General features: G+C 39.0%; 1 long non-coding RNA gene across 1 annotated transcript; it reads right to left on the bottom strand.

Annotated features, from left to right (window-relative positions):
• Positions 1-6,533: 6,533 nt before the first annotated feature.
• Positions 6,534-14,062, bottom strand: LOC118106782. Its single transcript, XR_004695233.2, has 2 exons — positions 9,366-14,062; positions 6,534-7,715 (listed from the first exon to the last, which is right to left on the bottom strand). It is a non-coding gene; the product is annotated as an uncharacterized LOC118106782 (long non-coding RNA).
• Positions 14,063-15,845: the final 1,783 nt, after the last annotated feature.

Raw genomic sequence — 15,845 nt, 5'->3', positions numbered from 1 at the left:
TCTGCCGTTTGCAGACAGGCCCACTCTCACTGCTGTGTGTGTGTGTGCGTGCGTGCGTGCGTGCGTGCGTGTGTGCGTGTGTGTGTGTGTGTGTTGTGTGTGTGTGTGCGTGCGTGCGTGCGTGCGTGTGTGTGTGTGTGTGTGGTCAGATGAATCAGGACGTGTGCTGGAGGAAGAGACCAATGGATTCTCCAGGCACAATCCCAACTCTTATGTTAAAGAGCAGAACCAGCCAAAGTTTAATTAGATTGCTTCAAGTAAGAGCAGCTGCATTTGTCAAAAATCATTAGCTCATAGCTCATTCAACTTTCAATATGTACCTTGGGCCACTAAAGATGTCCCAATCAAACAATAAGAAAAGACCTAGTTTGATGACGTTGTGAAGCAGCCGGGGATCATGGGAGTTGTTGTTTTCACCACCACTGCAGATGAAAATCTACCTGACACCACTCAGGCACAAATCATGTTGGATGAAATAACATAATAAAGTTTTATTCTTGTTGTCGAGGAATTTTTGACCATCCTCACATATTACTGTATATGCCACTATATATTATGTATATTGTATATTACACATCATATATGTACAGGAGAATAGTGCCTGTCTAAATTCCACAGATACTCCCTTCTCTCTCTGAGCAGTACCCAAGGTCAGGTTATAGATAAAGGGCCAACAAACAGTACATTGTAGTGTCTACGTTGAGGGACTTTCATATCTAACTCAGATGCTCCAGACAGAGAGACACCAACTTCAACCCTCACCGACTTTAACTCTTTTGCGTATTTCATCAGTGGCAAGACGCAAGGACACAATGTGATTTAGTTATGCATACTCTAGGCTTAACTATCCAATAGGATGCGAACACCTACATGTAACATAGAGAGTGACAGCAATTCTAGCCGTTCATGGATGTGCTGTTGGAATGGGTGACGCAAGTAGAGAAAGATATATGGGGATGCTTTGGAAGACATCTTCAGACTTGGGGGTGACAATTGCTCATGTTACTCTGTTAGCATTTGTATATTGTTTCACCTTCTGGTCTCCTTGATGCATCAAGTCTACATTAAACTCTTCTGCATAAGACACCAGCTGCTGCCTGACCTCTCCTTTCACCAGCTTCCAGACAATTTCCATAACACTTGTTATGCAGCAAACAGCAATGAATAATTGTGACCCATTAAGCGACTAATACAAGTTAGAGCCGAGATGGACAAAGCCAAGGGTAAAGGAGATATGTTGCCATTACAAGGCGACCAAAAAGAAACATCCTGTTACCCTGAATAAAATTGTGGATTTATCTGGGTTTGAACACTGTTGGAAACATTATGGAAAACATAAGTGAACAAGTTATCAAAATATATAACAGAGGTCTAGTTGTTTTTAGACATTTTAATGAGGAATATTTGTGTATTATATCTTTAAAGCAGCTGTACTACAAAGACACACATGACTATTTGAATGTAAAATGGATGCTAATGGAGACAAACTTAGAGGATTATCTCCAGATCAGATCCCCTCGACTCTGTGAAGCGTTACTGTTTTGGTCTGAAACTTTTAGAGAGAGAGAAAAAGAAGCACCAAATTACACACAGACAAAGTTGGCGAGTCACTAATGAAGGTACCATTTTGCAGCTAAAGATTCAGGGTGTTTCCTAAAAAGTTGCTGTATGTGCATATAGGCAAGTTCACGGTTTTGCCAAGTTTCCACTGCCTGCAATTGTTTAAAAAAAAGATGACTAAGACAAAAGAACGAGAAGTGTGTGAGTGTGTGCGTGAGTGTGTGTGTGTGTGTGTGTGTGTGTGTGTGTGTGTGTGTGTGTGTGTGTGTGTGTGTGTGTGTGTGTGTGTGTGTGTGTGTGTGTGTGTGTGTGTGTGTAGACATACTGCCTCCATCTGTGTCTCATTATTGTCCAGCTACCTCTCAGATCAGAGAGTGACTCCCAGCTGGCTGGCTGACTGTCAGACACTTTATCAGCCTGCACTCACTAACAGGAACACAAGATGCAGCCAGACGCTGACTGGATTAAACAGATCAATGAGCACTTCATCATATTATGTAACTTAATGATTCATCACAGGTCTTATAGTGTAATAAGGTGATGAGGTTTTATTTTCAAACATAAATTAGTGTCTTACACACAGCAGATCCTGTAAAAACACTAAAATGAACTTTACTAGAGCTGTGTTTTATATATCCCTGAATTAATTTAAAGGTGGTTGAGTCGTCATTTCAGAATAATAACAAATACAACAAAAAATCAGGGTAGAGTTTATTCTTTAATTATTTGATCGATTTTCCATAATTAATATGCATTTTTATTAGTTTAATACACAAGAGATTGCAGCAATATGCTTTTCCAAAAATATGCAAGTAAAAGCTGTCACAGTAAACAAGTATGTAATCACATTTGGGAAAGCAGGACATTATCAGGAAAGAAGTACATTAATACTTAGCCAGCTCCTAACAAAGCTTTTGATATTTGTTGTTTTGTCATTGCTGAAAATCCAAAATCTTTTAAGAGCGTTTGTGTCGCTACTTCCATGAGAAAACCGAACTTCTACAAAGTAATGAAGAAGATCAGATCTACAAAGACAAGATCAGACCTGTAAGCGCCACGTAACAGCTGAAAACCATATTCAGCAGACAGTTTTTATTGTCTTCTTTATTGCTTCTAAAATGTGTTAAAATGTGAGTCTGTGAGTCAGCCTTTACTGGAAGAGAGAGGCAAACACACACTCTCACATGCACACACACACACACACACACACACACACACACACACACACAACCTAAACTGTGTTATCAAGGCAACCAAGCACTCACACTGAATTACTTTTTTATTCTCTCATTGTTTTATTCTGTATGTAAGCAGCTCCAAAATCTGTGGGAATTGTCTGATACAGAGTTCAGTCCAAGGACAGTTGGACTGGACTCTCTCTCAAGTCATGTCACATTCCTATATATTCACTATAACTAACTATAACTATTACTTTTTCTGTGTGACATACGTGTAGAAAGAGAATGAGAGCATTTCTGTGTGTTTCCAATATATTTAACCTATTTATCCCTATAATGTCATACATTTATACATATCATACATATTTTATTATTACTCGTCCTTTACTTTTACCCCTAGTTTACTTTTTTAAGCCAACATGAATTGTTGATGGAAGTTAGACATACTGCAGGACTGATTAATACAGGACTGATCAGACTTTGACAACACAAGCTGTGTCCTGTTGCATTTGTCAGTACAAACAAATAATACATTGTGCATCTGAATGTATTATGAGGTCATCTGAGCCCCTCAGCTCTTAACATTTGTGCACAGGCTTCACTCAGATATATCTGTTAAAGTGACGTTGACCTGCTAAGGTAAAAGTGAGGTGACAGTTTGCCAAGAAAAACTGTGAGTCGTTGTTCTTCTGTGGCCCTCTCACACCATATATAGACATCTTTCAGCCTGACTGCCACAGCTATTCAATGAAAACACTATGGTGTGTGTATGTGTGTGTGAGTGTGTGGGCTCTTGTATAGCTATCTTTGTGAGGACCATGTTAAACCTACAACCTAGGTGAGGACATTTTGGGAAAGTGGGGACATTTTGGCCGGTCCTCACGTTCTGACCAACCTTTAATGGACTGTTTGGGGGTTAAGATTTGGTTTTAGGGTTAGGGTTAGGGTTAGGGTTATGATTAGAATTAGGCTTAGGTTAGGGTTAGGCATCTAGTAGTGATGGTTAAAGTTAGGGAAAGGGGCTAGGGAATGCATTATGCCAATGAGTGTCCTCACTAAGTGAGAAGTACAAACATGTGTGTATGTGTGTGTGTGTGTGTGTGTACCCACCTGCATCTGAAAGAGACGCGCCGGGCTTTCACTTAACTCCAATGTAAACCCAACTGGGGCTCATTTCGATGCTCAGCATCCTTTTACTCCATTATAAACTTTTTTAATCATCTTTTATTAAAATGTTTTGTAATATTAATGTAATGTAATTTTGTAATAAAATCTTTAAAATCACTTTATAGTTTCTTTGCTGGTCGACTGGAAGTCTTTTCCTCACTGTTCATAATGAATTCCCAAGTGACATCGTGTGTCTCTCTGACAGCAAGCATAGGGATCCCCTCTCCCCTTTTAAAAATACATTTTTATTTTGCTTGTTACTTTGAGGCAAAGCCCTCTGAGTTGTATTTTAGTGTAGTGTATTTCAGTTCGACTAATTGTGCTGATGAATGATCTCAATAGTTTTTTTTTATTGTTTCATGTGATAGGTACACCCATCCAACAGGTATATGTGGGCCCCACATGGGATTTGCTTGGGATACATGGGTACCAAGTGGGTATGGTCCCAAAATGGGAATCTTATCTGAGGCCCACTTTGGTTGAAACAGATACGACCAACATTGATGAAACCAGGTGGGCTCACTATGTTGGTCCCGTTAACCAAATGGGTTAGACATGTGCAAACACAAATAATCCCATACAGACTTGTTACATGGGTCCAAGGGATTACACAAATAGCTAATCAGTATAAGAATTCAGGGTTACCTTGTGCTTCTGTAGAAGACACCATAAATCCATCCATTATCTATACCGATTAGTGTGCTTGGTCAGGAAGCCCAGGTCAAATACTCTTACCACAACAATCTTGAAATTGTTTTCTATATCCTTCGTTGTCTGTGTTTATCATTCATTCATCCCTTTCTCCTTTCGTTTACTGTCCTCTCTCCTCAGCTGGATTAAATGTAGTTATGCATCAGTGATCACTGTCTCAAACAGATGATGCAGCCACGATAGAAGAGGTCTTTTTTTTTTCATTCCAGAAGACAGAAGGTTTTGATTTTACCTTGGGATTTGTGCTTTGCCTTGAATGCAGGTTTGCATATCGTTGGAATAACCACCATCTATTTTAGGAAAGAGATAACTTCAGGGTTTTCTAGCAATGACTTTGTTAGATTAGAGTCAGATTGTCTACTGAGGGTGATTAGCAACAGTGTATCTATTTTTCTTGTTCTCTTTCAACAGCCCTTTTCACCACATTCATCTAAATCTAATATTACGCTAATGATCTTAGAATTTATTTTTATTTATGTGTTAAATGATATGGGATTTTCCTATTTTGTGTTCGAGCACGGGTGTGTGTGTGTGTATGTGTGTTTGTGTGTGTGTGTGTGCATGATTTCCTTCATCTGTGTGTTTTAGGAACTCTCTTTTCCCCAAAGACAACCAAGCCTGACAGGGTGACAGATGGAGTGTTTGGGATAGCCTGTAGTGCTAACACACACACACACACACACACACACACACACACACACACAAGCAAACACATGTTTGTGTCACCATCACTTCAGTGAGTTCATTCCCTGGAGGCCTACTGTGACCTTAACTATAACGACTACCAACCCCAAAATACCCTTTACTTTAACCTGAACTCTAACCTAAATCTAAACCTAGCCCTTAACCCCTGGTCCTGGCACGAAAATGAAACCTAAATCTGAACCCAAATCTAAACCTTACGTAACGCTTAATGCTAACACGAAATAGAAAACCTACACCTGAACCTGAAAGTGGAAAGAAAGAAAGAAAGCTTTTGTCTGAAATTCTCTTTGTCATGATTCATTTCGTGTTGAAATAAATAATTCCATCAGTTAATTTCCTTGAGTAACTGGAAGTGAGATGTTATTGCTTCATTGGATTAATATCTAGTTGAATTTTAAAGAGAGGAAACGGTCCAGGAAGATGAATGAACATTTTACAATCCACATGTGAAGATTACATCATTACAACTGCAGACATCCTGCATCCAATGTAAGTGCATTACATAAGTTTTATACAGTAGTAAGTAAAAATGTATAGACACTACTGAAGCTGTGTAATCAGAATGTTAAAACTAATATAAATTAACTTAGCTCATTTTTCAGCATCACTTTTCATTAAGTGTTAAAGATTTTTTTTTGAGCTGAAGCCCAAAATTCAGTTTTAAGGTGGATATATTTGTATGTAATGACTTCTGCTTTAATAAATAAAAAATACATGCGTGCCATTGCAAAATGGAGCTGCAGTCAAACTAGTTAGAACAGGAAAGTCTGTGATCGTTTAGTCAGAAGATGCTAAATCGAAATGAAGTCACATTACCACTAATTCACATTTAGTCAGAGCTGAGATGAAGTCCTATTTAATATTCACTTTGAATTCATCATTTGATTCTTATTAAGTAAGTTACCATTATATTAATATATAACTTATAATGTGATGGTTAGTCATGATTATTCACTATCATCTCTACAATTGTGTTGGTTCTCCTCCATCTTCAGGTACCACTAAACTTAAAGTAGATTATTGTGCTTTTTGAAGATATAATTAATAATCGAAAATGTATTAAATGCACACATTTCTTCTTTTTCAAATGTATTTGTGTCATATACAGTCGGCACAACATAACTCGGATATTAATTCGTTTCCGGGCTGTTCTAAAAGGATTTTATAAGAATATTGACCATAAAAAAAAAACTTGATGCAGCAGACAACATCTCACATTCTGAATAATTTAATGAAGTTATATTACAGAGGATTGAATGTAGGGTGAGATTCATACAGTAGAAAGGTCTAACACAACTCCCTTTAAGAGTAAAGAATAACTAACTAAAATAAATAAATAGAAACATCATAAAAACAAATACTAAAGCCACATTAATATGTATCAACTAATAGATCTAAGCATGTAGTTTGTGTTACTCAAGTGCAAATGACTGAAATGTATGTGAGGAGGTAAACAGTTAACTCCATTAAGGAGGACAAGTCAGGGAATTAGAGCGATCTAGTAGCCATGCATGTGGAGTGAGGTGGACACAATGCTGAGATACGATAATGCTACAATGGTAGCATGTTAACATTTAATACTGTTTCACCTCCTCCTGCTGAACACACAGGGCTGCAGATGTTTACAGTCATAGTGTTTCTGTTATATGTTTGCATTGTAATACATTTCTCATTATGTGTGTTACATTTGTTGTATCCTTTCTGATCATCTGATGTATGAATGTGTGATGCTTTATGACACATAACTCTGCTCTACCATTGTACTTTACATGTTTTAGCCTGTAGACTTCACAGTGAAGCCTCTGAGTAACCACAGCTAATACCTGATCATAAGTACAAATACCTCATCCTGTCCTCATCAAGTCAAGACATTTGAGATAAACAAATCATTGTTTAGATAGTTTTATGTGTTTTCTCACAAATTAGAGACAAGCTTTGGATTAAAAGGTTCTGTACAATTATCTTTCTGTCATTCCTGTATTGTCCAGCTCCAGTCGGAGACAATGAAGTATTTATGCCGATTTGTGAATGAAGAAACATCTTCCGCTCAAACAAAGACATTCCCAAAATATTATAATATAATAATTTAATGAGATGCTACTTTCCTCTTTTTCTCATCCTGCAAGGGATCATGACGTCACCACCTAGCAGTTTTTACAAGGACAAGAATCAAGAGTCTCTCTCCACGCAAATCCATTTGGTATCATGATTTAGAATATGCTCATCCAGATACACCTGCATTCCCACTTTTTTCTTCTCATCCAGAGCAGAACTGGGTCAGTGTTGCAATGTAGCTCCACAGTTTATTTTTCTGGCAAACAGACCAGTGTTATTGTCATTTCTCCAGGCTGTTGCATTCAGTACTTCTCCTGAATGAAGATCAATGAGGAGGATCTATGTGCAGAAGCAGAAAAAAACGTTTAAAACGACAGTTAATTTCAAACCACAACAACAAAGAAGCTAAACAACACTGTCCAACAAGGACAGTTTGTGGGTCTGCCAAAAAAACATTTTTGCATATTTTTCTAAAATGCAGACAGGACAGTGATCACATTATACTATACTATAAATTGCGTTCTCCCTCAAGGTTCTATTGTAGGTCCCATTTTATTTCCTCTGTATATGCTTCCCCTTGGCTCCATCTTCAAAAAACATAGTATTTCTCACCACTGTTATGTGACGGACACTCAGGTTTATCAGTTTCACCTGATGACTCTCCCTTAATTAAAAATATTGTGAACTGGTTAAAACTTGTCAATGCTTATGCATTCTCCTAAAGGAAAAGTTTAAATTATTGTCAACATAGGGAGTTATGTATTGTTAACCCACTCTAATCGTTTTTATGATCTTGAGTCATTCTTCTCATGGTCTAAAATTAATAAACAGATCACTGAAATTGAAATTGAATATAATTTTTCTGTTAAAACACATCTGCTGAAGCTGTGTCTGCTTACTATTAAACCCAATGTTCTGGCTTTAAGGCTAAAACTACAATGCTATTGGTATTCATAATTTATTGAGTAATTGATAAATGATGAGTAAAAAAGAAGCAGGGAAAAACAAGATTACAGAGATGAAAGATGGTGTGTGTGTGTGTGTGTGTGTGTGTGTGTGTGTGTGTGTGTGTGTACGGAGGGGTTACACAATGTGGCCTTCATGGTCTGGTGCCTCACGTGCATGAAAGGAGGGAGTGTGGGAGATAACAGACGAAGAGACGGCAGGACAAGAACAGAAGGCGCAACGTGACACACTAGAGAACCAGAGAACGGTGTACAATAAGCTTTTTAAATAACACATCCATTACAATAATAAGTATTCATGCTTTACTCTTCACCTGATAAGAAGCTAATGGTGCAAAAGATGAGATTAATACGGATTCTTCTTGGTTCAACAAACTTAGAGTCGAGTTGTAGGTTAAAATGTGAGCGGGGAAGAGATGAACTCCCTGTCACTTCAGTTTGCTGGATCATTTAGTTTGCTATATGCTGCCATCTTGGGTTCATATCCAGTGAAGAGGATTTTTACTTCAGCACTTTAAAGTTCTTTGGTCTTTGTGTAGCAAGATACTCTATCTTTTAATACAAAGGAAAAAGGTTCAGTTCTTTAATTACCATTGCATATAGTGTGGATACATTTAATAGTTTAAAAGATTCATTATGCAAAGTCTTGATTCCACTCAGATTACACAAAATGCATGATACTGTTGATTTATTTATCTACTGTAGCTTCTCCCATAAAACTTAAGCACGATTATCTGAATTTTCTTTCAGATTCATGCATTGGACTAAAAATATCTTCCTGCAGGGTATCTTGTTGAAACTCAGATTTTAAGCAGTGACTAATGTTTGCCGCAGACTGGCTCATCACTGTCACTGGGCGATGCTGCAGTTACACTGATAACAAGCCTTTTATTAGAGGAGAAAGGAATGTGAACATGAAAAATACACAGCTGACATTTGTGAATTGAAGCAAGAAACTTGTTTTACGACTGAACGCAAACGTCGCCTACATGAGGTCTCGGCACAACACAAGTGTCATCCTCACCTTGGGGCTGAGTGGCTGAGTAGCTGAGGTTACTGGGACAGACTGATACGAGTCTGCAGTTGGAGATTTTAACCTTCACTTCTGTGTGACTTTGCCTGCAGGTCTTAGCAGCAAGATGACGTAAAGAACTGCCTTGTCCGAGAGTGGCAAAGATTGTCCTGTCCACAATAACAGACACCAAGATGTCCATGCTGTCATTTTTTTCGTGGCGTCCATTGAGTCAGTTCCACAAGCTTATAGGATCCCACACATTAGTCCATGCTTCCGCAGAGTCTGGCTGCTGATTGGACAGAGGGTAGTGGTGGTGGTGAACACTGGACACCTGAGCCTTGACCGACCAAACAACGACCACAAACACATTCTGTCTGGAGTGAAACTGTGGCGAACATGTGATGGATGGTTGCTGATAGTAGTTATGAAGGAGTGAGGACTAATAAATGACCCGGGCCTCCCTGAGTGGCCTATATATCCAATCATTGTGATTGTGGATGGGAGATATGAGCTCATAAATCATGCACGCTGATCAATGCATTGTCACTGCAACAAATGTATTCGGTTGTTTGTTACTTTAAAACCCATTCATTCCCACTTATTCTGATTCTGACGACTATTACTTATATTATTTCCATCATACTTGTTAGTATTGCTGTCAAATATAATCCTTCTCACACCTCCTTCCTTCCTCTCCTCTCTCTCTTCTTTCCTCTCATTTCCTCAGTCTTAAACAATGTCGCTTTCCTTGTGGGTAAATGCTTAATGGCAGAGATGAAAATGAGCATTCGCTGCCTCATTATCTTCCCCCTATCTCCCGGATATTCCTTTTTTTTCACTTCATGTGTCACTCTGCGTCTCTTTATCTCAGATGACAAATTTTTGTTCTTTCTCTCCTCCGCTCATTTCTGTCAGCACATTTAGCTTTGCTTCCGAAGGCTGAAGTTAGTTCTGCAAATTAATTTCCTAATAAAGTTAACCGCAGTGATGTGATCTTGCTCTGACCACCCTGATAGCCGTCAGGGACACTTTTCCCTCCGGGACATCAAGCGAAGGAGATAGTGGAAGGAAAACTGGACAGGAAGCTCGGGTCGGGAGAACGAGAGGCACGTTACAGCTCATTACGCTGCAGAGGACTGACAGAACGGTGACGCAGTTCAGACAGGATGAATCTCGACTGAGTGATAGTGATATGCATGTGCAAACACATGCAAGTGTATGAACACATACATGTGCAGTGGAAGACTGTGGACCAGTCCTCTGAGGCAGGAAGAATGGGATCAGAAAGTATAAAACTACCAACGGACTACTTTGATTTTGATTAGATTCAGCTAACAAAAGAATATCCTAATCTACACATGGTACTAGTTGACCTGATGATCTACCATATTCTTAATTAATTGTTCAAATTAACAAACAAAAATGTTGACATAGGCTCTCTAGAAAATACATACAAGTATTTTTTGATCTAATGATTCTATGAGCGAGATAATAATTTTAGTCTTTTTATGTCGTTTTATGATGAGGGTGACTTGCGTTTTGGGTTAGAATGACTTTTATCATTGAAATGCGTTCTCTACCTTCATTTCGTATACGGACACATCTTCTGAAGGCGTACGGATACCGACAAAATGGACTAAACGGACTAGTTCCATGGGAGATCGTGAAGAAGAAATTTCAACAATTGTGAAACCTTTTGAGGAGAGACTTTGAGTTGTTAAGAAAATACTATATAATGTTATTTCACGCAGACACACTCGACTCTGCGCTGCCCTCTAATGGATGTATTGCCTAACAACCATGCAAATGATAAAGACACATGTGGGCAGTTATGGTTACATCACTTTTAAACAGACGTACCTCTTTTAGCACGTAAAGGCAGCATACATGAGCCTTAAGGGTGTTACTGACCTTAGTGCCTTAAATTAATTTTACAGAATAAGCCTTTAGCCTTTTGATTATTTTTATTCACTTGTCTTGGTTCATGCTCAATGCTCTCATCAGTGTAGTTTCCAGTCTCAGCAGGAAGCTTAAAGCCCACTGTCCATATAGCACCAAGCCCCAGACAAAGTTCGAGGCAGACTAATGAGCAAGTGTATGGTTGGATTTTTTTGCTAGTTTCATGAGGTTTCCTCCATTACTTTTTGACCTGATCTGCTTTATCTGCCTCCTCCTCTCTCACCTCAAGAGTCTACCTCGATTGCCTCTTCCCTATGAGCTGCATGGAATTTTATCTCCTCTCTGACGACTAAGTGATTTGAAGGGTGCTGAAAGCAAACGGCACTACCCTTCTTAATGATGTATTTATTCTTATAAGGGGGGTAAGTAACCCTGACAGAAATTATTCTCTGTGACCATCGCTTGTTAATTTCAACAAATCACTGCTCAACCCCTGCAGAGCCCTGCTCCTCTCTGAGAGGAGTTTGTTTCCTCTGGGCTTTTTGAGGGCTGTCATGGTTTCTTCAAATGCGAGACATGCGGGTCAGATGAACTGGAGTTTTTAGGTAACCTATTAGTGTGGATGTTCATGGACAAAGAGGAGACTAGAATTTGCTGAAGCATCAAGTAATGGAGATATAAAAAGAAGCTGTAGTCACGGCATGGGAAAGTCATAACTGAGGGTTTTGCTACACTCCATCGAAAAAACAGCAATTGTCCAATCATAGCATTCTGTCAGGATTCATTTCCCTCAAATGGTGAATAAGCATGTTGAGGAATTTGAAAATAAGAGACACTAAAGATTTTGAAGGGCGGTGTCTCCTTTTTTAGCTTTTACGAAAAACAAAACTACAAGAGTGAAAGTGTTCGGTAAAGTTGACGACAATGTGGGCTGTGGTCTCCGCAGGTGTGGTAGCGAGAGGGGACGTTGATGTAAGGGAGGAGGTTGAGGTGGAATTTAAGAGGGAGGAAGGGAAAGGTAAACCTCTACTGCAAAGACAGTAGAGACAGCTAGGTGTGGTAGGATCCTCCTTGAGTCTAGGTAGGAGGTTTTGGTCTTGCTGGGAAGGCCATGCTGGAAGCCACTGCGTGTATCTGAAGCTGAAGGAGCTAAAAGTACGGCACAGAGCTCCACTAACATCAAGCATTACAAGGCCAAGTAATGAGTGAGTAAATGACCACTGCTCTTTCGAAATGAACTGGTGCAAACAGGTTCCATTATTGCACCCTTTTTTGCACCCCAAAAGCAACTTTTTTTGTTCAAAATATGGGACAAATCCGGCAACTTTTGTAACTGCCTGCAAGCGAGAGGCTCACCACAGTTTGTTACCCAGACAGAGGCTGTGAACCGTGTAACAGACAAAAGCTTGAGCTTTCGAGACATAACCCGGAGGAGCCGCACGTGTGAACGCAAATGTCCAAATCGGTTAAACTGGACATTAAACAGATGTTACGCTCCAGTTTCCTATTGCAAAGTCTGACTGAACCATGTGAAAATATAGCCGAAAGTTGGCCACCTCTGTCTAAAACAGGTGCACTTTCTACAGAAAATAAAGCTAAGCAGACACAGCAACCATAACTAAAGGGAGCAAGGCTTCGCAGGGGTCAGTTCCTCATTGCAAGTTTTCAGATTTACTCTAGTAAATACACTGGGTGCTGAAAATGTAAGAATGAAAACAACAGAATAGAAAAGAATAGTAAAGACAGCACAGGTTAGAGTTCAGCGCTTTGATCGAGCATCCTCTTGACACTGTCTGTCACTGGGCTCAGACCTCTGAGCGTTCAAACAACTAAATCATGCGCAGCCTCGACTGTGGATCTCTTTCTGGCCTCTGATCCCTGTAAGAGATCAAACTATGATCTCGTCTAATCCCTGTTGTTCTGAAGCTGACCTCTGCTGAGCCTGTGGTGTAACTGGGACTGAATGGGTTTACATAACACCAGCTTGGCTTGCATAACCGACTGACCATTGGCGAGCAGAGAACTATGATGTTATCACGTTTGGAATCCAAAATGAATACATTTGGTATTTAGCTCGGGGACTAATGCTCATTAAAATAATGTTATTACTCTAAATAAACATCCATTTGAGCTGTTCAGTTTTAACGATAAAGGGGGAATGTGGGGATTCGTTTATGTGAATGTGTTTTCAACGGTCTCAGTTTTAACTATTTAAGTAAAGAACAAAAAGCCTTAAGTCTTATTGTATTTGAAAGCTGATAAAACAAATCACCCATTAAATGTGGCTGAACCTGAATAACGTTTCATCCAAAGGTTCATCTAACATGGATGTGATGATATGACATGGCTCCTAGTTTTAGGGTATTGTGATTGTGTAAGGCTCGTCATCAAAAGGTTACTGGTTGAAATCCAAAGCTGAAAAACTCTTAAGTGAATTAGTGAAATTATATTTACTGCAGTGACAACCTGGACAAGGTTGCAGGAGCAGGATCATCTTTAAACTGTGGGAATCCAACATGGTGAATGTGTGCTGGGTATAGCGTTAGTATTTGCATGTATGGTATCAGAGTGTGTTGTTGTTTGGTCGGTTTGAGGTTTCGACTCAGGTCAATATTTTGACACGATGACCTCTTTTGAATAAATAAATGTGTTTTATGTCCTCTTTTTGAAATTTAAGTTGAATATTTTTATTTGTCAAAAGTGTGTACTTTAAAAAATCCATGGTCATCAGTTTAAATCCATTTTAAGGCTATATTACATTTAAAGGTTTCCAACGTTCCCACACAGCAGCAGTATTTCTGCTCCGCTCTCCCATGCTGTCAGAAGGCACAGGCACAAACCACGGCCACCACCACTATGTTGCCAATAGTTGCCAGCACGGCGATCCAGAGCCAAATGGTGTCGCTGGACACTTTCCCGTCATCCTCTGCTTCTGAGGGTCGAGAGTAGCCGGCGTTGAGGTTGGAGGTAGAAGTCTGCAGGGACGTGTTGCCATTGTACGGAGAATCCATGAAGGCCCCGCTCACAGCAGGGAAATGCTGTCAGGAGAGAGGGACAGAGGAAAGGAACAGGAAAGGGAGAGTTTAGATAAAAGTCTGTCAAATTATTTTTGTTATGCAAAATCAAAGAATATAGAACATTACGGAGCACGCAATTTGTTCGATTACTACAAGACAGAGAAAGTTTAAATTGTCGGAATACATTGTACAGGAAGGCAACAAAGTACATTATAAGAAATTAGATGCTAAAGATTTTTGATGAATACTCATTTTAAAATGCAAAAACTTTTGCATTTTTAGAGAAATTCCACTGTGTGCGTAAACAGTGATTTTTTTTAACCAGAAATATCAATTATTTCAACATGCAATCAATCATTTCTTAAAAATAAACACTTAAATTAAAAACCTTAAAAACCTAAAAAGTCTTGGTAACAAGACTGAGAAAAATTCAACCACCTTGTCTTTGAAACCGTGACTGAAATTTTGATTAGATACATGTTTGTCATTGGATTCAAAATGTGTTGAAAAATATTAAGTTTAATTTGGAAATTGCAAAAAGCAAATATCAATCAAATATATATGTATAATTCATAATATTAACTAAATAGTTTATATAGGAAATCATAGTTTGCAGATATTTAAGCGAAATTATTATTTTTTCATGAATTTTCAATCATTTATCTTCGTTATGTGTCCAGATTTCCTCTAATCAACAAAAAAGTACAAATTTGATCTATAAACCCGAAAATGTGACTTTTCCAAACCAAACTTAGAACTGAAAAAGATTTGTTGTAGAGATGAGTATAATTCAGGTGCCTCCTTTTGAATGAGAAGATAACTGATTGATCAGATTGGATCAGATGCAGAAGCATCTTCAGATATTTTTTTTTGTTACAAATGAATAAAAATCGGATGCATTCAGCCCTAAACGTCTCACTATGAGTGAACAATGACATGTTCTGTTAACCCCACAGCTGTGCCTGGTCTCAGGACAGCTGTACTGTACAGTGCAGGGGAATCAGCATCTCAAAGGGATTGAATCTCAGACAAATTAACAGAGTCTGACACATGTCGCACACACATATAAACATGGAAAGAGACAGAGACGGACGCACGCAGATGATGTGAGAGAGGGACAACAAAATGATGGATGGATCTCACTTTTTGTCACAGCTGGATGTGTTTGTCCCTGCAGGGCTTCCATAGGACCCAGTCAAACAGACGGGAGACGCAACAAATATACATTCAGCCACCTCTGGTAACTAATAACCTAAAATGTCTAAAAATAAATTATATATTCAGTATATATATGCACACACTCCATTTCTTTCAGGGTCACACACACAGGTTTTAGTTGCATGCGTTGCCTCCAGCTCTTTGTTCTGTAGGTGTAACAGCTGTACTGCAGACACATACAGACACAGGGTTTGAGCACTCAGGTGTGTGAACTGAATATAGCCGACTGTACATTTTTACACGAGCTCTTCAACACACTGTGAAAAAAGACGAGTACACGGGCTGACTCACACTCTCATGTACGTGCGAACACAGACTGCACAGTGTGGCCATTAATAATTCAAGCTTTAAATCT

This window comes from Hippoglossus stenolepis, chromosome 4 (assembly GCF_022539355.2).
Source record: "Hippoglossus stenolepis isolate QCI-W04-F060 chromosome 4, HSTE1.2, whole genome shotgun sequence".
NCBI lineage: Eukaryota > Metazoa > Chordata > Actinopteri > Pleuronectiformes > Pleuronectidae > Hippoglossus > Hippoglossus stenolepis.
This window is presented reverse-complemented; position numbering and strand designations above follow the sequence as displayed.